The 26,036-nt window shown below is 41.2% G+C and overlaps 1 protein-coding gene across 3 annotated transcripts in view; it reads right to left on the minus strand.

The window, feature by feature from the left end:
• The window catches only part of erg (ETS transcription factor ERG), a 272,948-nt gene extending 248,399 nt beyond the window's left edge, over window positions 1–24,549 (minus strand). For 2 of the 3 annotated variants that reach the window (XM_041211609.1, XM_041211605.1), the window contains exon 1: window positions 963–1,115. The gene's annotated coding sequence lies outside the window, so the exon portion shown is untranslated. Of the gene's footprint in view, window positions 1–962; window positions 1,116–24,186 lie in introns of those variants that run through there. The other variant, XM_041211606.1, reaches the window with a different exon arrangement.
• Window positions 24,550–26,036: the final 1,487 nt, after the last annotated feature.

Consider the following 26,036-nt stretch of genomic DNA (forward strand, 5'->3'; position numbering starts at 1 on the left):
GTCAATTAATAATTAATTTACATTAATTTTGCCGATTCCAGCATTATACTCAATGTTTGATTGGTGAAATAGAAAGGTTGCATAGGGATCTTACAAAGAGCTCCTGAGATTATTGCTGAGGCTTTTTTTATTCATTCATGACGTGTGCATCACTGGCTGGACCAGCATCTATTGCCAATCCCTAATTGTCCTTGAGAAGGTGGTGGTGAGCTGCCTTCTTGAACCGCTGGAGTCCACGTGGTGTAGATACATCCAGAGTACTGTTAGGGAGGGAGTTCAAGGATTTTGACCCAGCGGCAGTGAAGGAATGGCGATATATTTCCAAGTCAGGATGGTGAAAGACTTAGAGAAGAATTTTCAGGTGGTGGTATTCCCATCTATCTGCTACCCTTGGTCCTTCTAGATGGTAGAGGTCATGGGTTTGGAAGGTGCTATCTAAGGAGGCTTGGTGAATTCCTGCGGCGCATCTTGTAGATGGTACACACTGCTGCCACGTCAGTGGTGGAGAGAGTGAATGTTTGTGGATGTGGTGTCAATCAAACAGACTGCTTTGTCCTGACTTTGGCTGACTGTTTAATCCTGGTAGAATGATCTGCTCATGCATTGTACCTGACCAGGAAATGCTTGTTGCTGACACTGGGTGCTGAAAGTAGAAATTCATCCATTCCCCTGCTCTGACATTCTTAACCCTGATGTCACATAAAAAAATCACAAAATAATTATTTCACCCAGTTTGTGCCTGTACAAGATCTATTCATTTTTTTCCTCAAGTTTGATGTATTAATCTTACATGATAAAGACTTATACAGGGGCTTCTTAAAAAGTATTTGGCTTCCTTAACTGGTCTAACAGTCTTCAACAGCACTTCCCAAACCTATGACCTCCATCATCTAGAGGGACAGGTGCATGGGAACACAATTCCCTCCAGGCTCCCTTATTTGGACATGTATTGTCATTCTTACCACTGGATCAAATTTGTGGAACTCCCTCAACAGCACAGAAAGAGCACCTTCACCACATGGACTGCTGTAATTCAAGAAGAAGGCTCACTACCACCTTCTCAATGGCAACTAGGAATGGACGATAAATGCTGACTTTGCCAGCGACACTCACAACCCTGTAATGAATAAACAAAACAATGCTCTGAGTGAGATAATAGAAGGCACACAACCAACAAAACATATAAACCCAATCATTGTGCTACTTTAACGTCATCATTAATGCAGATGTGGATCTACAGCTGTCAGCTGTGGTGCAAAGACTCTCACTGCAGGTCAATTTGAACAATGACCACTGGAGCCAAGAATGGGCTATGCTCATTAAGTATACAAGTGCAACAGGCATGATTCCCTTACAGCAGGCAGCACATGTTCTGTCATTATACTGCTATTTGTGGTGAGTTTTTGACTCCAAATGCTTAATCTTTTTTGTTCATTTTTTATTGCTCACTATTCACCAATCAACAACATTTCACATCCTGTTAAATGGTGTATATAATGTGTGATAGAAAGTAAAGGATGTATTACATAGACTTACTTCCTGTTACACTTTCTCCGTAATTTGTTCAAGTCAATGGAAATAAAAATTAGAAGAGATGTAATGGATGACTGATTAAAATCAACCATTTTATTTTTTTTAAATTCATAGTCACTGGCTAGGCCAGCGTTTATTGTTCATCCCTAATTACCCTTGAGAAGGTGATGTTGAACTGCCTTCTTGAACCGTTGCAGTCCATGTGGTATAGGTAAATGCACAGTGCTGGTAGGGAGGGAGTTCCAGTTTTTGACCCAGTGACAGTGAAGGAACGGTGATCTATTTCCAAGTCAGGCTGGCGAGTGGCTTGGAGGGGAACTTCCCAGGTGGTGGTGTTCCCATGTATCTGCTGCCCTTGTCCTTCTAGATGGTAGCGGTCATATGTTTGAAAGGTGCTGTCTAAGAAGCCTTGGTGAGTTTCTGCAGTGCATCTTGTAAATGGTACACACTGCTGCCACTGTTTGTTGGTGGTGGAGGGAGTGAATGTTTGTGGAAGGGGTACCATCAGGTGGGTTGCTTTGTCCTGGAAGGTGTCAAGCTTCTTGAGGGTTGTTGAAGTTGCATTCATCAAGGCAAGTAGGGAGTATCTAATCACCCTCCTGACTTGTGCCTTGTAGATAGTGGGCAGGATTTGGGGAGTCAAGAGGTGAGTTACTCGTCGCAGGATTCCTAGCCTTTGACCTGCTCTTGTAGTCACAGTATTTATATGGCTAGCCCAGTTCAGTTTCCGGTCACTGGTAATCCCCAGGATGTTGATAGTGATGCATTCAGTGATGGTAATGCCATTGAATGTCAAGGGGCAATGGTTGGATTCTCTCTTGCTGGAGATGGTTACTTGCCACATGTCAGCCCAAGCCTGGCCTCCAGGTCTTGCTGCATTTGGACATGGACTGCTTCAGTACCTGAGGAATTGCAAATGGTGCTGAACATTTTGCAACCACCGCCAAGTTCCCCACTTCTCACCTTATGATGGAAGGAAGGTCACTGACGAAGCAGCTGAAGATGGTTGGGCCTAGGACAAACGTGGAACCGAGTTGATTGACCTCCACCAACCACAACCATCTCCTTTTGTGCTAGATACGACTCCAACCAGCGGAAAGTTTTTCCCCTGATTCCCATTGACTCCAGTTATGCTAGGGCTCCTTGATGCCACACTCAATCAAATGCTGCCATGATGTCAAGGCCAGTCATTCTCACCTCACAAAGTCAACATCTGCTCCAGTCAATGCAATACGCAGGAGAACTGTTAGTATATACTGTAGAGTGTAATATACTGCATATTATGCTCTGTGCAGTACACTGGTGTGTAGCATAATGGAAAGGATATGGGATGAATTTCTGCATTGGGTGAAATCAGTGAATTGTACCTAAAATGCAATTGAAATTGTGCTGATTAGCTTCAAATTTCCACTAAAATTAATTTGCATAACCTCAAACATGAAACCTCCCATGAACCAGCACAGTAGGGCAGTACAATAGTTTCATTTTTTCCTTTCCACTAAATGTTATTCTTTGAACTATTTAAGACTGGTAACCTGATGCAGTTTTATTAATACAGCTAAAAATAGGTTTATCAGTAAAAATAAGCATTTTAATAAGAGTGTGCTGCCACCCATGTGTGAGTGACCCAAGGTAAAATCACTGAAGATGACTTAACAAAAACCACACTGAAGCTTTTAGTCATTTCACTGATGTACGCAAGTCAGTTTCTTAGTGTAGAATATTTTTTGAAATGAGAAAACTTTTCAAACAGGACCACTAATGCCTGTGTACCTAAGAAAATGAGAGCAATTTGAAGAGTCTTCCTGAATCAATGCAATTGGTGGAGTCCCACAAATTTGCTCCAGGGTCGGGTGGAGGGTGGCTGTGATGGGTGGTGGAGGGGAGAGGGGTGGGTTTTGTGGGTGATGCAGTCAGTTTAGTGGGCAGGGCCTCATCTTAGACCAGCATAAAAGATTGTGGAAATATGAGCATAGGTGGTTTTGAGTGAAACTCACATTTAAAGTTCCCAATCTTTTGTGCTACTCAACCATTTCCATCCAGATTACATTGATATAACTATTGGAACTGCAGTCTCATTGTACAGAATAAAGAATATAGCACATAGCATATTAGGTATTAGAATACAGAACGCTAACATAACCCCCTGTGACCCACTGCAGGGAATAAATTGGCATTACTGGTGTATCATAAAAATTCAGAAACAGAAAATTCAGCACATCGTGTGTGTGCCAGCTAAAAAAGAGTTATCCAGCCTAATCCCACTTTCCAGCTCTTGGGCCATAGCCCTGTAGATCATGGCACCTGAAGTGCTTGTCCAAGTAGTTTGCAAATTCTATGAAGGTTTCTGCCTCTACCTGCCTTTCAGGCAATGAGTTGCAGATCCCCACCACCTTCTGGGTAAAAAAATTGTCCTCAATGCCCCCATAATCCTTTTGCCAGTTTTTAAAATCTATGCCACCTCCTTGTTGGCCTTTCTGCTAACGTCCTTCTGATCCACTCTATCTAGGCTCCTTATAATTTTGTCCACCTCAATGAAATCTCCCATCGGCCTGTTCTGTTCCAAAGAAAACAACTCCAGCCTATCCAATTGTTCCTCATAGTTACAATTATCCAATCCTAGTAATATCCTCCTAAATCTCTTCTGTACCCTCTCTAGAGCAATCATAATCTTCCACCAACAGGGTGAGCAGAACTTCACATGATACCCTAAATGTGGCCTAACTAGTGTTTCATACAGTTCTGGCGTAACCTCCCTGCTTTTATATTCTATGCCTCAGTTAATGAAGGAAAGTATCTCATATGTCTTCTTAAACCATCTTATCTACTTATCATGCTACCTTCAGAGATCTGTGAACATGCTGTTACTTCCTCTGCACTTCTCAGAACCCTACTTCTTTGTATTATTTGTACATGGGATGTGGGCACCACTGGCTAGGCCAGCATTTATCGCCCATCCCTAATTGCCTTTGAGAAGGTGGTGGCAAGCTGCCTTCTCGAACTGCTGCAGTCCATTTGGTGTAAGAACACCCACAGTGTTGGTAGGAAGGGAGTTTCAGGATTTTGATCCAATGACAGTGAAGGAACTGTCCCACTGCATTATGTATGCTCTTGCCTTGTTTGTCCTCCCCATATGAATTACCTCACATTTCTTTGGATTGAATTCTATTTGTGACTTTCCTGCCCATCTGACTCGGCCATTGATATCTCCCTGTAGTCTACAGCTTTCTTCCTCACTATTAATCATATGGCCAGTTTCTGTATTGCAGTAAAACTTTGGACTCACATCAGTTATTTTAGCACTCTTTGCTCTATATAAGGCCATTTTGGCTGTTTATTCCATGTCTGCTTAACAAAGCTATGGAAACTAAGTATTGAGCAACATTATTGTAAAGTAAATATTAGCTAACATGACATAAAGAACTCCAAATCTTAGACAATGTTTTAGGCAGCAATTCAACTTTTTCTAATTTGCTCTTGTGGTTTGTGAAGTGGTTAGAGGTTAAAATGCTGTCCAGTTTCTCACAGCCATTTAGCTATTATATTAAGGAGCATGAGAATGGAACTAACCTGCAGGAGGTAAATTGATTATTCGTATAAAGTTACCAAAAAACTCCAGCTTTCAAATTGCAGAGTAGTTACAAGTTACAGCACAGGAGCAGGTCTTCTGACCCAGCCAGTCCATTTGCTGTTTAAAGAACTTGCATTTATTTAGCATCTGTTACAACCTCAAGACATCCCACAGCGCTTTATGGCCAATTAAGTGTTTTGAAGTGTTGTCACTTTTGGAATGTGGGCATCATTTGCCTGCAACCCCTTAGGGAAACCGCACCATGCAATATTGCCATTGATATTTATGGTCTTTGTTTTGAATTCTGCTGATTGAACCAAAGCAGTGTCCCATTTAAAATAAATGTAAACTAGATGAATAATGTTTAGTTAATGAAATGTTTGTATGACAATATCAGACAGGCAATTCAAAACAAAAACAAAAACAGAATTACCTGGAAAAACTCAGCAGGTCTGGCAGCATCGGCGGAGAAGAAAAGAGTTGACGTTTCAAGTCCTCATGACCCTTTGACAGAACTTGAGTTCGAGTCCAAGAATTCTTCTCCGCCGATGCTGCCAGACCTGCTGAGTTTTTCCAGGTAATTCTGTTTTTGTTTTTGTTTTGGATTTCCAGCATCCGCAGTTTTTTTGTTTTTGTTTTTATCAGACAGGCAATTGACAGGCTGGGTTTCCAATGACTGTTCAGTAAAAGATGTTTCCTTTACTTGACATCCACATCAAAATACCCCCCTTTCCTGATACAGCTGTCCCATTCTCCTGATACAGCACAGAATTGGCATTTTGTCCATCAAGCCCATGCCGTTGCTGGCTCTTGAAGTCGTCCGCTCTAACCTGGATATACCAATACTGTCATTCATGCAGAGTCAGCATTGTATCACTGCTCAGACTTTATGGGATAGATTTTCAGCTCTCCTACCAGGAGTAAAACTATATCTTTCTTTATAGAAACCACATGACTTTCATTTTCCAATTTTAACTTTTATCACTCAGTGAGAAACAAATGATAGCCAATCAGCAGTCTGTTTTATATTGTGCCTGATTTTCTTCTCCAATGGAATATATGCATATATATTATGTATATACATAAAGATATTCACGCATATGTATATATGTTTGTTTGTGTTTATATGTGTTCATATATATGTATGTGTGTATGTAAGTGACTATGAAGCACCTCCTGTCTCCACAGCCCCATGAGAAATGCTGAGATTTTATTCCAATGGTGGGGCTCTCAACAACAAGCCCAAAAGCTGCTGGCAAAATGGCATGGCAGCAATAAAACGATGGGTGCTCCACTCCATGCTTTCATTCACCATTTTACTTGGCCCGACCCCCACTGCCCCACTCCTATCTCCCAGCCCATTCCCAGAGCGATGGTAAAACTCACTTCTTCAGGTTACTTTCTTATTGTTGATAAAGGCACTTTTACCCAAAATGAACCAAAACTTGACTAGGCAATTAGACAGGATGACACCAAGTAAAAGAAGAATTGGACAGAAGTAATTAGATGAGATCAAAGCTTTTAAGAGCCTTGAGATTCCAAGATGAATTTAGAAACAACCAAAAGCGAAGTACGAACTGTTTGCAGTTAGCACAGTATCAGATGGCATTAGAAGACTGCAGTGGTTTATGCTGAATGAAAGGTGAAGGCAGACTAACCCTCAGTAACTAATGGTCATTGACCTTCAGGTTGAATGGCTGAATTTCTATCCACAGGCTATAGTTACAACCTTTTGTTTTTGTTCCAGTTAAATTAAACTTTGAGAAGAAAAACAAGTAATATTGAAAAAATTCGGAGGCAATTTGGCACCAGAAGTCGGAATATGTAACTAAAATAAAATGGCCCACTAGTTGATCGTTTTGAATATGATGAAGCCATTAAAGAGGCAGTGACTGTTAATATTTGACATGTTGCACCCAACAACTGTTGGATGAACAGAAATATGTGTTTCAGAAACCGGGGCATTTAATGATCCAGGCCATTTTCAACAGTGAGGAATAATTAATTATATATTTCTATCATTACAAATGTTCAATTGTACCTCATGACAAGATTTAAAAGTGTTACTATAATAAATTTACACCATACGTCATAACAGATAAAAGGTGTTTATGGAGAAAAATGCAGAATTTGTTAATATTTAAAAAACATAAATGTGTAAATATATATGTAATAATTTAATGTGTAGGACTGTCTGTTAATGTATATGTAAATGTATGATGTATTATAATTATAAATATGCTGTAGGACTTGATTGGGAATTAGTTTTCCATAAACATGTTCTGAGCTGCAAAGCTCCACAAAGTTCAAATTTCTCGCTGATTCAATCAGTAGAAGCCTCCACTTGACTCACAGCTCACCAAAAAAACAGACATTAGGTAACACAGTGCTACTTTCAGTGTTCCTTGGCACCGTCCAGAGCTTTGAGTTGTTTTTCTGACCTTTACTGGCTGGCTGAATGTGGTAGGATGGTTACTTGTCAGCTATACTGTGTGCAGATGTGACTGTTTAGACCTAGATGTGCACTAAAAGATTTACAGTGCTTGCAGTAACTAGCCAGTCTTCCAAAGGGGTGGGGACTAAAATGTTCCGAACCCTGTAACTACAAAGAAAATCAGCACTGGGTGCATTGTTTGTCAACAGAAATAAAGGAGGGGGTAGAAACAGGAGGAAGAGAGGGCAGAGTCTCTGGGGAAGTGATGAAGTAAATGCTAGCCTCTAGGAGGAATGAAATGAGGCAGATAGAGGAAGATAGGGGAAAAGGAAAGAACAGAGCAGCAGAAAGAGGAATAAATAGAGGAATAAAGCAAAATGGAACATGAGGATGCAAACAAAAGAGGACATAGAAAGGGAAACGCTGGTAAACAATGAACAACCTTAAGGGGAAAAAGCATTAGACAGGAAATAGACATTGTAAATGAGCAGATACCACATGTATTTCTTTCCCCTACAGGGAAGGATTGGGGTATCAATATTATTAGGGGTATTTGGAGAATAACAGCTACTAAAGAAAGCTGCAAGTGCACTGCCCTTTGTTATTGCTGCAACTTTGCCAGTTCTAACATTTCACCAAATCCTTCAAATAATATTTAATATGGCAGCTGAAGAGGAGGTTTGTACACCCAGCACCCACCCAAAGGGACCAGTCATGCCACATCAAGTTAGTTGGCAACCTTCCTCATGAAAAAGTGCCTACAGACTCTTTCTTTGGCAGAGGAACTTCTGCATCATTTTTGTGACAATAATGACCCTGTTTGATGTTTCCCAATAAACTGAGCCTACTGACACCCAGTGTAACAGCTCACGCATGAAGGAGGAGGTGAGGGACCAAAGGATGGTGAAGCCTTTGGGCTGCTATTCCAGCAAGAATTAAGGTCTTCAGGAGGTGAGGGGTTGGGGGAGGGAGGTTTGAGGGAATGTAATTTGGCAAAGGAAGGTATCATAGGTGAAAAATAAAGGGGATTAAATTTGATAGCACCCATTTCCAGGGTGGAAATTCTTGCCAGAAGACAAAGTTGCGATGGACCTTCTCAGGTCTTCTACCTTCACACCAACGAGCTGCAGGCACCAATAAGGTTCCTTAATACAACTTTCCAGTTGGAACCTCACAAATTTTAAGGAGCTTGTACTGTCTCCTGGAGGGCAGTGGGGCAAGGTAATTGGGAGGAGAGGGATGCCAGCAGCAGTCCACAGTATTAATGCAGCAACAGGAGGAGAACGCTTTGAGGTAATAATATATTAAAAAAATGTGCCTGATGTTGTCTTCAATGGCCCTTTGCGGACCTCTTTAGGACTATTGGGCAGACTGCTCCAGACCCGGAAAGACTACTTGGAGCTTGCATAGCACATGTTCTGACTGGCCATAATGGAATTAGGGAAGAGCTCCTGAAAAGAGGACAGTGCCTTAATTTCAATTTTGAGATGAGAACTATGATGATTTCAGGTGGTCACCTGGGTTGCCTAAAATAAGGCCCTGATTAATTTAGCAGTGGCCAATTAAGCACAAGCATAAGCTTACTAAATTTAACAATATTGTACCTATTTACAACCATAAGATAGACAGTTGGATGCTGCATTTCTGCCTCAATGTTTCCAAGCACTTTCTTTTAGTGTCCCTTTAAAAAAAAGATTTCAAGTGTTCCTGTCTGATTTGTTTCCTCTTAGTCCAAGAGGCTGAAACAGAAAGAAAGATTTGCATTTATATCGTGCCTCTCACAACTTCAGGATGTTCCAAAGTGCTTAACATCCAATGAAGTACCCCTGAAGTGTAGACACCTCAATGTATTATAGGAAATGCAGCAGCCAATTTACTCACAGCAAGGTCCAACAAATAAGAAGGCGATAATGGCACAACAATCTGTTTTAGTCATATTGGGTGAGGGATAAATATCAGTCAGAACTCCCTTACTCTTCTTCAAATGATGCCTTGGGATCCTCTACAACCTGGGAGAATAGGCCAGGCTTCAGTTTAATGTTTCAGCCAATGGAAGGCACCTCCATTAGTATAGCACTGAAGCATCGGCCTAGATTTAGTCAAGTCTCTGGAATGGACCTTAAACCCATAACCTCTGGTTCAGAGGTGAGAGTGTTACCACCAAGACAAGCAAAAGTCTTAGAATCGCACATCACAGGAGGCCATTCCATCCATCATGCCTGTGTTAGCCTTTTGAAAAATCTATCCAATTAGTCCTACCACCCTGGCCTTTCCCTCGGGCCCTTCAATTTCCCCTCTTCCATTATTTATCCCTTCCCCTTTTGTAGAATTTGCCTCCACCACCGTTTCAAACAGTGCATTCCAGATCATAGCAGCTCTGTGGAAATTAAAAACTCATCTCCCCTCTGTTTCTTGTTATCAATTATCTTTAATCTGTGTCTTCTGGTACTGACCAATTGGAAACAGTTCATTTGTACTTTCAAACTTCTCAAGACTCTGACTTAACTCCCAATTTTAGTTTGTTCACAGAACGGTGGAATACAGCACCGTCCTCAAAAACATAAGTAATAATCCTACAACGCATGTAAAAAAATTGAGCTCCTTCACTTGCCATGAACCAAGCCGGGCACAGTCCCTGAGCGCAACAGACCGTGGCACTAATTTATGCCTGTCCCCAGTGGGTGTCACACGCCCTTCCACTGTTCGGCTGACCCAAAACTGCCACCATCAGCAAAATCTGTGTCATTTCTCCCAGAAATGTCGACCGCGCCTCCTGAGTACCAACCACATCCTCTTCCCTGCCGCCTTGTCAGCATCGCAACGATAATAAAATAAATAGAATCATTGAGAGGGACTGTTAGTGAATGGGAGAAAGACCCAGCGTGCAGAAAGCATAACAAACACTCTCAGCCTGTGTCAACCACATGTTAAATAGTTAGTACAAAGGTGATAATTTGATGCCAGTATTGTATTTATTTATTTGCTTTTACAGAGGGATGGCTTCTGTATTCTGGTTTCGCACACTTGTTTATTCTGATGAATTGTTGTTGAACTTTGCTTAAAGTAACGTTCCTGGCAAACACAGAGCACTGATTCATCAAACAGTGAAAGTGAAGCCACATCCCAGCAAATATAACCTGATCTATCATTGCAACGCACAAGTCAGTAACGCCATTCGAAGTTTACTTTCGGCTCCGTGAAAACCTCGTGAGATGCAGTAACGGTGGAAAAACAATTCAAAAGGCAACTTTCACTTCAACGTACTGGAAGAGATTATTTTGGGACAGGAATGGAGGGTGAGCGGTTTAGTGGTTCGAGTCTGCGAAGGGGAAGAACTGTGTGTTATCCGCCTTGTTAACCTAGGGATAGCAAAAAGACAGGCGAGCTCTGGCCAAATGGGAACAGAAGGTGTGTCACTTCTCGGCGCTACGCGCAACGAATTCCTGCAGACATCATTTAAGAATTCCTCACACACAAATCTCCCCAGGCCCCATACTTTACTGTTTTCACCTAGAATTATGGGGAGGCGGTGTGTATTGTCACGGGACTAGTACTCCAGAGGCCCAGGGTGACCCTGAGGACCGGGATTCCATGGTGAAATTTAAATTCAATAATAAAAAGTCTGGAATTAAAAACCCATCTTAAATGGCCACACAAGTGCCAGGCAAGGACCATCTCCAATAAGAGAGTACCTAACCATTGCCCCTGGACACTCAATAGCATTACCATTGCTGAATCCCCCACTATCAACATCTTGGGGGTTACCATTGACCAGAAACTGAACTGGACTAACCATATAAATAAAAAGATACAAACAAAAAACTGCAGATGCTGGAAATCCAAAACAAAAACAGAATTACCTGGAAAAACTCAGCAGGTCTGGCAGCATCGGCGGAGAAGAAAAGAGTTGACGTTTCGAGTCCTCATGACCCTTCAACAGAACAGTCAACTCTTTTCTTCTCCGCCGATGCTGCCAGACCTGCTGAGTTTTTCCAGGTAATTCTGTTTTTGTCTTAGCCATATAAATACTCTGGCTACAAGAGTAGGTCAGAAGCTGGCAATCCTGCTGTAAATAACTCACCTCCTGACTCCCCAAAGCCTGTCCACCATCTACAGGGCACAAGTCCAGAGCATGATGGAATACTCTCCATTTGCCTGGATGAGTGCAGCTCCCACAACACTCAAGAAGCTTGACACCATCCAGGACAAAACAGCCTGCTTGATTGGCATCTCTTCCACAAACATTCACTCCCTCCACCACCGACACACAGTGGCAGCAGTGTGTACCATCTACAAGATGCACTGTAGGAATTCGCCAAGGCTCCTTAGGCAGCACCTTCCAAACTCAGGACTACTATCACCTAGAAAGACAAGGGCAGCAGATAGATGGGAACACCACCATCTGGAAGTTCCACTCCAAGTCACTCACCATCCTCACTTGGAAATATATCGACCTTCCTTCACTGTCACTGGGTCCAAATCCTTGAACTCCCTCCCTAACAGCACTGTGGGTGTACCTACACCACATGGACTGCAGCGGTTCAAGAAGGCAGCTCACCACCACCTTCTCAAGGGCAACTAGAGCTGGGCAATAAATGCAGGCGCAGCCAGTGAAGCCCACATCCATGAATGAATTTTTAAAATGAACGATTAGGCGGGAGCAGAATTAACCCTTATGTTTGTTAAGATAAGTTTTGAAATACTGAAGTAGAAGCGTCAAACTTATATATTGACGGTCACAACAGTAATGGAAAGCTGTAAATTATAATCGGTGCTACGACAGGAACAATTTGAAAGACAGTAGATGCAGTATTAAAACGTTTGAATATCAGTTCTTTTGCAATCTTTTTAAAAATGAAATGACATCTGTCAATGAAAACCAGGCAAGACTTGAATATTGAAAAGATTATCATCACCCTTATCATCAGTCCAGTGGATTCACCAGCACGGAGCCGGGACAGTGTAGTGTCAAAAGGACTTCTGCTCACGTCACCGTTAAATAGCAATCACGTTTTATTCCTTTATGGGAATGTTTCCTTTTAATGATAATATATTTAGATGTCATTCCCTGTGTTTTTTAACTTCTTCCCAAATCTGATCGTTGAAGGATTCTGTCTAATTTCTGTTTCATTAGTAAATCTATGTTTTCGTTGTTAATACTTTAAATACTTTAAATCGATGCACGGTTCCGTTTCTCCCTGTCGACACGTTAAAACACGAAACCAAACGGTTTCATAGCGTCTGCGCACCAACATCACACACACACATTTCTACACTGATTAATTTTTCAGTAGCAGTAGAAGATAGTTCAAACGGCCTTCTGGAGTCTAGTCGCTATGATTTCACCTGCAATTTGATATTCATTCTCTACACCTGTGTTTTAGTTGTCTGTTGTTTCCATCAGGGGTTAACTCGGGAGTGATAGGGTAACGGTCACTGGCTGACATTAAATCGTTTGATACCCTAAGTAACGATATTCAGTGAGCACACTAACTCAGATGTGTGCTGACCCAGATATAGAAGATGATCTCCCAATATTGGGAGCAACATTAAAAGTACAGAACAAATCAATACTAGGACACTTCAAAATTGGAGCAATGGTCAATGTCAGAGCAGCCTGAGGAGATCATTTTAATAGTTCAGAAGGTCGAATTTTCCTGGCCCTTTTGACATTTCCCTGTTAACTGATGATGGAATTTCTCTTAAGTTTGACTTTTAAACATTTTAATACCAGTTCTTTTGCGTGTACTTTAATGAACTGGCATCTGATCATAGATAGGAGTAAATGCCTGCTGCTTTTTCCTTTCTTGGCCGATGCAAGGTGATCAATGTAAGGCAGTGTCGCTGGGTTGCACCGCCAAAAAGCAGGTACCAGTCTGAAACAAAAGCAGAATTACCTGGGAAAATTCAGCAGGTCTGGCAGCATCGGCGGAGAAGAAAAGAGTCGACGTTTCGAGTCCTCATGATGCTGCCAGACCTGCTGAGTTTTTCCAGGTAATTCTGTTTTTGTTTTGGGTTTCCAGCATCCGCAGTTTTTTGTTTTTATCTCAGGTACCAGTCTGAAAACTGCTACCAGCCCTGCTCCAGCCTCCTCAGATGCCAGTTGTACGAGGACTGCGGTATTTTGTGACATTGTTTTGTGGTCTACTGTGAGGCTGATGATGACAGCAGACGTTTGAACATTAGTCTCAGCAGTGAAGCTTGAGGCAATAGACACACTAACAGTAATGGAATTTTCTAAATACACAGTAACCACATCGAAAGCTTTAAAATCCTGGGACTATGTTATGGAAAAGAACAGCCACTTATTGGGAAATTAGGCAATAATGGGGAAAGACGTGCGTGTATCAGAAGGGGTTCTTCAATACAAACATTGTTTTCTCAGAAGATGAAGCTAAATACTGAAGTAATAAATCGCCGAATTTAAAATAAGCTGTTCACAGATGTTTTCAAAGACATTCATTTTAAACAAGTGTAATAATAGTTTCTTTTTACATTATAAAATAGTTTAACATCCATTTTCTTCCTAATTTGTGTATCTGTGTTGAAGGTGCTCCGGCAAACCGCAACAACTGAGTGACAGGTCGCCTCTAACTGCCTGACGCTTTGTATGTTGCTGAGTGAACTCCAGTCCTGTTTCTACAGAATTTAAACAAACCTAAATTGCTCGTTGAATTTCCCACATGTCCAAGCAGCTTGTAACCTGGCCATTTAATCCGAGGCTCAGATTCGTAGTGAGATCTCAGTGGACAGGACAGTGTTACAAGCCTCAGCGCCTCGACGGCAGAGAATTAATTAGCGCTTTCGCTTCTGATGTCAATTCCAAGACATGTTGGCGTGTGTGTGTGTTTAGTGTTTTCTTTATTATTTCGTGTGGGCGTCGCTGACAAAGCCAGCATTTGTTGTCCATCCCTAATTGCCCTTGAAACTGAACATATCAGAGGGCGGTTAAGTGTCAACCACATAGCTGTGGGCCAGGAGTCACAGGTAGGCCAGGCCAGGTAAGGACGTTGGTGAACCAAATGGTTTCATGGTCACCGTCACTAACTTTATAGTTACCACATTTATTAATTGAATTTAAATTCCACCAGCTGCTATGGTGAGATTTGAGCCCGTGTCCTGGGTCAAATTAGCCTGGACCCCACCTTACTAGTTCAGTGACATTAACAAGGAGATTGTGATCCCATTGCGATGTCAGGCAAACTCTAGTTCTCCAGGTCTAAACTGCGCACTTGAAGCATGATCACTGCTTAACCAGCACATATAGCCATTCATGAAAATTCCAGAACAGGCAGGACAGGGTGAAAATTGAGGAAAGAAAAGAAAATGATTAAGTTCGCACGAAAGAACAGCAACTCAAACTAAATAGTAACAAAATCGAACGATCCGATACTTTAACAGAACTGTTGTGGATAGACAAACAGATAATGCTGGAGTACCCAACATGTCAGGCAGCAGCTACGGAGAGAAAAAAAAAATAACTCTTTTTCTCACATATGATGTTTAACCTGCTATATTTTTCCAGCATTTTCGTCATTTTTTTTTAGTTTAGATTTCCAGCTTTGGTAGTATTTTGGTCTTGTTCAGTGGGTACTGTGAGGGCCCCGCTTCCTAATAGAAATCGTTTGCTCTCTTTGACCAGACGGCAAGAGGGTGAGAGCGAACGGTTTGGCACACCGGATCTGACACCAGTTCATTGTCAATGGATGATGGCCAAATAGGCTAGCGATTCTGCTTAGGACCAGATATCGGGGCAGGTGAATGTTGGGTCATATCTGATTGATGGAATATGTTAATACTGCAATGCGAATGTTCTCATTGGTTTCAGCTGCTAACATAAGGCTGCCATTAGTCACACTGGCTGATGTCAGAGTATTTGTACAGATTTTTAGGAAAATGCAACGAAATAATCTAAATCATGTGACTAGATTGTGGGTGGGGGGCGGGGCGGCGAGGTAGAATATCTTCATAACGACGTCAGTGCATTCTGTTTATCTCCCCATTTAAGTAGCACGAATGTTAGATGTGAGCTGTCGGTTGACTGTGAAGCAGTTAACGGTGCTTTAATCTGTGAAAGTGCTGGGAGATGTCAGAGTCTCTGGTATTTACAAGGAGAGTGCATTCTCACTGTGTTCATCAGACCGCACTTGTCACAGGTAGTAATGTAACAAGAATCAAGTTTGCTGCAATGCTGCATGCTCAAAGGCAGCTCATATTTATGCATAACGCGGCGATTTAATTGAGGTTAAAGAGCTGTAGCGCCGGCTGTCAGAAACACATTTCCATGATCATTGTTGGTGTGGGAGCTACAAGGTGCAGTATTCCCATTTCTGCCGTGTAAACTGAATTGCCTATTGTTAATTTCTGACAAATTAGATCGGATAATGAATTTTACAAAACAAAAAAGTGGTTATACAAAGTAGTTATTTGGGATAAATGCATTATGTAGAAGAAAAGCATAGCTCCCCAAAACTAAGTGAATAAATGCGCTGTTTAATGTAATACTTAGTCATGGAGATCAAAGGTCCCAAAATCTGTGCATAGTTAGCTGTCCGCAGCTAACATAGCAATGGTACTTCCCCAGTGAACCTCTGTATCCTTGGACTAGCAAGAAGAAAATTAGTCAGGATTCCCACTCCTGCTCGTTATTGATTGGCACCTGCACATTGATGGGTGTGAGGCTCAGGGTTATGTACGAAAGTTACCAACGTTCATATAGCCAAAGGGCTGAAATTGTCTTTTGAACTGTATACCCCAGCAGGAGGCCAGGGTTGGTTTTAGGAGAGAAAATGAAACAGGGAGCTTATGTATCCATGTGTGATTTAGGGATTCAGATGACATTATAAATGCTGGTCTATCATCTGAATCTTCATAATATGTTGCTCCTTTGAACACATCCACTGCGACGTTTCATTCCGGATGAACAGGTCTGCCCTTGTGTTGCTCTTTGGTAGACTTAGGGCTGCAGTGCTGTTGCTAACTTGATGTGTCTTGATGAAGCCACCTCTCTAAATGGAGAAAAATCAAGTAATTGTACCTGGCTGTAACCCGCTCAGGCCATTATAGAACGAGTATAGCTACTGGTAAATTTCAAGCTCCTGATCAGTAATTGTCTTCTTGTTAATTTTCTTTTGTTTTTGTAATAAAGTAGGGCACTCTGAACTATGTTGCCTGATATGTTTGATGTCAGCTAAGATGGAAATGTCCTAGGCCCCAAGAACTTTATATGTACACTTACAAATCTCCCATGATCTTGCACATGATCAGTTTTTTAAAAGTTGCCACAAAATACTGGAATGACAAGTTGATATTGAGCATCTGGACCTTGTGAACAACAGGTCAGTTTCTTTCTTCAACCAATGAAATTAAGGACAGAGAAAGAAGCAAAGGGACAACAGAGAAAAAATGGAACAAACTAGAGTCAAATCAGATATAAAAAAGAGAAATAAAGAGAGGGAGAGCAAGGTTAGATTAGGGAAAGATGTAGGAGATTAGAAAAGGGAGCAGAGAAAGTCAAAAAATGAAACATTTTAAAACCTCTAGGAACATGTTACCACCTGCAGTACGTGCAACATCAATTGTTTTCTTTCTGAGCTTTCTGATGTTGAGCAGCATGTCAAGACCTTAAATCAATCCATTAACAGAATCCTTACGCTGTGAAATAGCAGCTCTAACTTTCGACGGTGACTTTTTTTATTGGTTCATGGGATGTGGGCATCACTGGCTAGGCCAACATTTATTGCCCATCCCTAATTTCCCTTGAGAAGGTGGCGGTGAGTTTAATTCTTATTTACAGGCAGATCCAGTAATTTCTTGGAACCCTTGGGAGTTTGGCTGCAAGCTTCTATTTTTCTAGACTGACGAATCATCCAGCAATTTGTGGAGATTTGCAACTCTCAGATTATCTCTTCCTCACCACAAATTACTGGGCAGGGGTGGGGCGCGGGGGTGGGGAGGGGGTTCCTTTGTAGCGATGGTTGCCATGAATTCGCTCTTACTTTCCCAGCCAATTCAATACCAGATTTAAATATATATATATACATAAAGTAGTGCCATCCTATGGAGAAACTAAGTATAACAAATGCTGTTATTATTACTACACGGTTACCCACTGATTTCAATCAATTAGTGGTGTTGCCAACTCAGAAATTCCATTGATATAAAAGATATATAGATACGTACTGGCTTCTACTTGTTCCTTTATGTTTGATGAGAGGACTTTCTATTGGTGTTTGGGACCCTGATAATACTGAATCTGCAACTGTTGCTTATTAAAATCAATATAAACCTTTACATTATGCTTGGCATGTTACGGCATTTGATTGTCCATCGCGCAAGATGTTGAACTGGAGCAGATGGAACCTAATGCAAAACAAATTGGGAGGTCTTCTCATGCAACTCTGTGATTACTTTAGATGGGAATAATTCTGTTCTACTGATTTGTAATGTCTACTGTGTCCTATCATCTACTATCAAGAATACCAGTAATGGGATGCAGTACAACTTCAGACTTTTTTACCCATTCATCTGTGACTTTCAGAACTATTTTTATCTCCACCTTGCCTCTCAGCAATTTAACTCAAAATACTGTATTCATAAATTCTACTAATATTTAACTGTAAAAAAATACATGTAAACAAAGAAATGTTAAATAGAATATATTATAACGAATGGAGTTTTCTTTAGAGATTAATTAATCAGTAAATTAAAAGATTCTGATGAAGTGAAAAGCTATTCAAACAAAGTTGAAACACACTATAATATTGTCAGTGGGCAGGAATTTGAATACATTATTATGGTATTCTATACATAATTCCTTAATGTATTTATTTAAGTTACACTTTAATGGGGCAGACTGGTACTTGATGTGAGGCACTGATGTAAGTCATGTGCATTATTGGGTTGCAAGTCATTGAGTTCTGGATGGTTCTGGTTCGTGTCAAGTAAGTATTTTACAATCTATAATACATTTCTGAGAAGGCCACTGTTCTAATATAGGGAACGCAGCAGCCAATGTGCACACAGCATGGTCTCACAAACAGCAACGTGCTTATGATCAGATAATCTGTTTTAGTGAAACAAAAATAAAAATACCTGGAAAAACTCAGCAGGTCTGGCAGCATCTGCAGAGAGGAACACAGTTAATGTTCGAGTCCATATGACTCTTCAGCAGAACTAGGTAAAAATAGAAGAGAGGTGAAATATAAGCTGGTTTAAAGTTGGGGGGGGGGGGGGGGGGGTGGGACAAATAGAGCTGGTTAGAGGGCCAGTGATAGGTGGAGATTGCCAAAAGATATCATAGACAAAAGGACAAAGAGGTGTTGAAGGTGGTGATATTATCTAAGGTAATTCCAGCTCTACTTGTCCCACCTACCGCGCCCCCCCTCCCCCCCCCCCCCCCCCCCCCACCCATTAAACCAGCTTATATTTCACTTCTCTTCTATTTTTACTTAGATCTGTTGAAGAGTCATACGGACTCAAAACGTTAACTGTGTTCCTCTCTGCAGATGCTGCCAGACCTGCTGAGCTTTTCCAGGTATTTTTATTTTTGTTTGGGATTTCCAGCATCCACAGATTTTGCTTTTATCTGTTTTAGTGATGTTGGTTGAGGGATAAGTATTGACCAAGACATAGAGTGGGGGGGGGGGGAGGCGGAGAGGGGGTGCAAACAAAAACAACTTTGTGTTGTCAGAAGTGGACTGTATTAGACTAAGAGAAGAATAGAACTGTACTTTTGTATGAGTCAATTGGCTAATATACCATTTGCCAGTGGATACAATACATGTTGATGTAATTACTACCAGTGACATTTAAGTACGGTCTTGTCTCAAAAATTAGGAGTAATCTTTATAGGTAGTTTGTTTTAATATGTTTTTAATTCTTTACTTTATGTAATATTATTTTATAGTGCTGTAATTTGGATTGTTTTATATTCTATTTCACTCCCTGATATTTGTAATAACCTTTAACTTCTTATGGCATTTATGATTTAAAAAACTTTATTATTGTGTCTTCTGTTGGTTCAATGACTGTAAGGACTATTAAAAATATTTCCAATTCCTCCCTTCCTCCTTTGATGCACTCATGTCAAATTAAGAGTTCTGGGTTGCTGACAGCCCTCAGCCTAACTTGACTGTTTAATGCATAACTTGGAATGGTGAAATTGTAGGCTATTTGACTGCATGAGTTTTCACAGCCTAGCTCAATCCTCAGTGTGCGGACTGTTTAAAATCAAATAGTTGCTTTACTTCTTTGAATAGGAATCCTTATAATATGTTTTATTAACCCCTATTATGTAGAGTGCTACATTGGCATGCTGCAACTCACTGGGTAATGGACTAGTGGGATTTGGATTTCTACCTGGCACTTCTAACACTTCTAACTAACATTGGACCACTTTATATGCCTCTCAGCATCATGGCAGAGGCCTTGGAGTAAATGGACTATCTTCCCACTCCAATGAGCGTGGGTGTCACGCGGCACAGGATGACAAATGAGGCAAAGACCAAGAAAATACTATGTTTTCAACAAAACAATATTGTTTGGGAGGAAAATAGTATAACATTAGTTGTTGTCTCTCTCTCTCCAGAAATATTGGCAGACATTTTGAAAAACAATGCTGCAGGAATAAAGTATTAAACTCATAGTAACAGAAACATACTAAATGCTGCTGCTTTCCAAATATTTAAATTGTTTGGGTCTTTACATTGAATATGTGAGATTTAATATAAAGACCAAGGCAAACTAAATATTTTTCAAGTACAGTATCCTACAAATGACAAAGGAGGAAAGAAAAACAGAAAATGCAGGACATACTTTCAGAAGTTCTGATGAAAGGTGATGACCTGAAACATTAACTCTATTTCTCTCTCCACAGATGCTGCCTGACCTACTGAGTATTTCCAGCATTTTCTGTTTTTATTTCAGGTTTCCAACATCTCCAGCATTTTGCTTTATGACAAAGAAAAAAGCTGGGCTTACTATTTCACTTCATACAAAATGTCATAAATACATTACAGCTACTGAAAAGGACCTCTTTGGCAGATTTGTGACAATAGTGGGAGGAAAGCACAGCCAAGATATTAGATAAACAATATCACACTGTCAGACACTCCTAACTTACAAAGCCACTGTGCTAGGGTGGGAAGTAAAACTACCCAAAGTTTTCACTCCTAATCACTGTTCAATGTCTCCTAACGGGAAGTGAGAGAGGCTGGGCATTGGATGGTGGATGGCTTGCCAATCTATACTGTTTGGTTCACACACGGGGAATGAGCACTGAGCAGATACCAGTGAAAGATCATGCTTGTAGGGCCATATTCCAACAAGGAGCGAGCACTTTAACAGAAGGAGAAAGAAAACTGAAGGGACAAAGAAACACAGACTTAAAAAAGGAAATCATTAAGATGATATGTTGTATGGATACACACTTCCAAATGATGATGGTGCATGAGATATTTCTATCATGGAGCCAAATCTGATGATGCTATTTGTCCTGGTCACCAGGGCTCCTGTGAGTCACTGACTTGAATATTTATACTGCTTGGCCACATGAGTAAGTGCCTTCAATGGATCACATCTGGATATATTGGAGCACTGAGACATTGAGCCCCAGATTAATGAGTTATGGAGAAGCAATGGAACACAATGTGGGAAGAGCAGAATCCAGCAAAATTATAGCTTACAGTATTCTAACATTATTTTAAGAATTATTATCTGCATCTAGTTTCCAAACATCATTATTTAATTAATACAACAATCACCCTTGTTCTCACTGACCTACATTGTCTCCCAGTCCACCAACATCTCAAATTTAAAATATTCAACTTTGTATTTAATTCCCTCTGTGGCCTCATCCCTCCCTATCCCTGTAACTTTCTCCAGCCCCTACAACCTGAGCTTTTTGTCCCCACATCTGGTGGCAGTGCATTCAGTCATCTAAATCCTAAGCTCCAGTATTGCCTCCCTAAAACTGCCCTCTGCTGTTACCTCATTTAAACTCTGCTTCAAGCCTGTCTTTGTGACCAAGCTGTGGGTCCTAATGTCTCCTTTTTTGGATTAGTGTTTTTTTTTTATTGTTTAATTATGCTCCTGCAGCTTGGGATGTTTCACTACATTAAGGGTGCTATATAAATGCAGGTTGTTGTTACAGATAGTGGAAGAAGACAAAAGACCAGTTGGGGCTTCTCCCTCAGTGTACCTTTTCCACAGTCTGACGTTCTAATTCGTTTAATTTCCTGAGGAAATGATCAGAGGTATAAGTAGCAAAGAGCCCTCACCCCTAAAGTAATTGAATGAAAACTGCAGGATATCTGTTCAATTTACCAGTCTAGATAATCTAGCCCAGTCCAGTTGCTTTTAAAATTGATCCAAAGAATAATAGCAATAACCCATATCTAATACTTTCAAATCCATTCTTAACTAGATATTCATCCAGCCCCTCCAGAAAGAGACAACCAACAATAAAGCAGCCACTTTCATTATAAACCTATTTCCATCTCTGTTATTCTGCTCTTGAAAAATTGTGAAACGCTCCCTTAGCCCCATCTTACTCCATTCTTTTTCAATGCAGCCAGGACAGACTCATGCTGGATTCACCACACGTACACGAAAAATAAACCACGGCAGAGGGTGAAAAGACCCACATCGCCCATAGCTAATGATAAAACTTAGATTAATGAAGCGATGTGTGTTGAATTTGTGGGAAAAAAACAGGTGAGAGGGGGATTCATATCTTACAATTGTTGCGTCAGGGGCTCCAAAAAAATCTGAACTGTGTTAAAAGTCCATGAAGCATAGCCCTTTTAAGCCGTTGGGGCATTCTTGCAACTGGTAGCAATCAGGCGAGCGGCTGCAATGGACAGGAAATCTAAAATTAGTTTTTACTACCTATAATAGAAGATTTACGGTATGGTTTAATTTGTCGTCTCCCAGCTAAAAGGCAGAACTGAAACAGCCGGTCCTGGACATGGGGTCCAGTCTTCTCATAGACTCACTATCAGACTCCCGCTACAGTGATCCCACACATCCTGACTGAACACACAACACCGGCATGTTTAGCTCCCCACCCCCCACCAACCATCTTTTTTTTTCTTTTTTTACGGGTTCCTTCACTCCTTTTCCATCTTCGCTTTGTTCTTTTTACCTTGTTTGAAAAAAAAAGTTTTAATCTAATATCAGACGTGGCCCCATTATTTTTTTAACTCGCTTTTTCTTTCATGATGGGGTTGAGTATGGAATTAATAAAGAGAAGGGTTTTTTGACATTATTCATTTGCTGGTGCTATCTTGAGGCGAGTAACGGTGCTGCTAAGCGTGATTAAAACCCGCAAAACAGATGATTCCAGCTCCATAAATTGAATAAATTATACAAGAATTGTTACTTTAATAATCGTTAACTGACTTTCATTTAATTCAACTCAATCAATTCTTTCCCTGAACTCTCTATGTTTACAGGGCTATGAATATGAAATTAGTATTCTTTAAAAGGTCGAAATATAATGCCACAAAATCTCACATTAAAGGACAGATTCTGAGGCATGGTGCTCCCTATTATCACCAAGCAGGACAAGCATCCACACAGGATAACTGGAGCTAACGGATTCGCTCCTGGCTTTTTTAGCTTTTTGAAATCCCAAGGAAATATGATCCCCAAACTAACCCAGAAATTACTTTTTAAACACGTGTCAGATTAGTTCAGGCAAGGGGCTGGGGAGGGTTTTTGTTCTGTAATCATCAGTCAGAGAGCGAAAGAAGGATAGTGTAAAATCAAAGTTGGATCCTTAGTATGTTGGTTAAACAGGGAGAGGGAGGAGGGGGGGGGGGAGGTGGGGAACTGGGTGGATAGAGATAAATGGGAAGAAGATAACGGTAAAGGTGAGTGAGAGAATGAAAAGCCCGGAAAATAGGCATTTTGAAGTAAAAATGGCATCACGCATTTTGAAGGAAGAATCCTTATAACAACCAAAGGTGCGGGGTTGAGGGGGGGGGGGGGGGGGGGGGGTGGGGGGGGGGGGCGGTGTGGGGGGAGTGGGCGGGGAGAATGGGCAAACGGTGCCCAGGAAATCTCCTCGCCTTTAATTTGAAGCCTCGATCGGCTCTGAAGTAAATATTTTCACATTGAGGCTTCAACACTTGCTCGGCAGAAAACCAAATATTTCAGGGGGGCAGAAGAAGCGGGTTTTGATCCAGCCCCTGACCCCTGAAGCGCTTCTGAGTCCGTCCTGAGGGCAAAGTGATCCTCTGAATGTGAGCGGTTCGCTCGCCCGTTATTCGGCTCCCACAATAAACACAGGCATTTTTTGCCGTTGTTTCTGTTTCTTACTTTTTTTTAAACAAAAACTCTTTAAGACTCCAGTCAGGATATCACGTCACGACAGTGCCGATACTTTCACTTATATGGACAAACAGAGGTAAACATCGAACATATATACACAATCACTTTAACTACGTCCCATTCGCTGTAAATCATAACATGACTGAGGGGGGAGAAACTTTTTTATATACAAGTTGTATAAAAAGTCAGCAGCTGCTGATCGTGCAGAGCCCCATTTTGCAGTTAATGCCCATTTATTTCCTATAGATGCAATTTAACATGAACCTAGTAGGCGGCTGTGTGCTGACTTGTGTGGTGAACGGCGCGTACTTACAGAGTCTAGAGCAGTCAAGCAGTCGGGTGGCGGAGGTGCTGGTTCTGCTGTGAGTGATGTGAATGGGAGACTCGGTGAATGGAATTCCTTGTTTCCCTGAAATCTCCAATCACGGATCAGTGAGAGTGCCCAGACTCCCCATACACTGTGCAGCACAGCCAGACAAAAACGAGAGGGAGGGAGGGGAGAGAGAGAGAGAGTGAGAGAGAGAGAGAGAGAGAGAACGAGTTAAACAGGAAAAGAGGGAAGGAAGAGCGAGAGAGTGTTGGACAGGAAAAGAGAGGGAGAGTCGACAGAAAAAAGAGGAAAGAGATAGAGAGAGAAAATGTTAAAGGGGAAGAGAGAGAGAGAGCAAAATCTGAAAGGCAGAGGGTCAGGGAAGGAACCAAAAAACTGAAATGAGACAGATGAGTGGGAAAGGGGATGATATGTTAACACTGACGGAACAGAAAACCACAAATGAATGAGAGTCGGAAGTAAACTTAGGAGAAAGGAGGCAAAATGGAAAAAAATAAAGGAACGAGGGAAGATGGAGTGTAAGCTTTTGCAGTTAAAGAACGACAACATTAATGGGCAGGAAAAAAGTCTGAGGAAATTCATTAAAAGTTGCATGTAGATCTGAACAGAGGCTTTTTGAATGAAATCCATAAACAGATGTTGGCAATATTTGTTAATGGTACAATAAGCTACAACAGTTCTGTTTTACTGGCTGCACTGGGGTTCCTTCAAACAGAAGTCTGATTGTGGTACCTGTGTATTCAGTGGCTTTTTCTCTTCTTCTCTCTGCAGACTTGTTTACATTTCTGCGGTTTAGTCTATAACTTTCTCCTTTTTTTCAGTTATGTTAGACCACGCGCATGCCCCATTCCCTGAGCTCCCAGACATTCCTTAAGTCTGCCAAAAAATATTTTTTTTTGAAAATAAGTTTTTTTTAAAAAAAAGCGCCGACCCCCAAGACTGGGTCAGACACAGTGTTGGTATAAGGGTGGCGTGTGGCGTTTCTTTTACTAACACTACACCCCCACCCCCACCCCTCACCCCACACCACCACCCCACCATCCCCAAGCAAAAAGAAGCTCTAGGACTCGGTTTCCTGTTTTTAACTAAAAAGGATCATGGGTGAAACAGTGTAGAAATTACACAAGGCAGCAGCAGTGTACAGATTAGCAATCGCGTGGAACCCAGGTTATTCCTTGCGTGTTCCATCGCTGTGTTTCCTTTTATTAAATCTTTATCTCACCGTGCATGTATCTTTTCTCAATTCCTTCCTTTCTCCCCCTCTCTCCCTCTCTCTCCCTTCCTTCGTTTCGACCAGTATCCTCCGTGCTGCACTTACACAACCTTAAATACAATCACCACACCAGTAATTACGAAGTCCATTATTAGCTACCAGATGTGGAAAAATGATTAAGGCCTGAGATCTACGTTGCGGCCAACTTTAAATTGAACTGGGAACTGTTCGGAGTTCTATATTTAAATTTGACCTGACGCTCAGGACCGCGTTATGAAAATATGAAGACTTTCAAAAGTTAGTGCTGCTCAATAGATAGTGAGACCTTTTGCATTCCTGTCAGTGAAGGATAATACAAGGGGCTACAATATTGTAATGATTCCTTTTTCGAGTTATCCCTGTGACAGCACATCCGCACGACAAGAATTTCTGGTGGAAATGTGCCCCATGGAGATTTTATGATATCTGTTCCCCCACCTCGCTCATTACCCTCCCGACCATCCTGAATATTCAATGTCCAAATTTTCGATCGTAAATTCCACTGTCAACGTAGTAAGCTACATTTTTAATTTATTTTTTGAATGAATTTAAGTTTTTCAGGACTTCGGTCGTCCTAAAG

This window comes from Carcharodon carcharias, chromosome 18 (genome assembly GCF_017639515.1).
Source record: "Carcharodon carcharias isolate sCarCar2 chromosome 18, sCarCar2.pri, whole genome shotgun sequence".
Taxonomy (NCBI): domain Eukaryota; kingdom Metazoa; phylum Chordata; class Chondrichthyes; order Lamniformes; family Lamnidae; genus Carcharodon; species Carcharodon carcharias.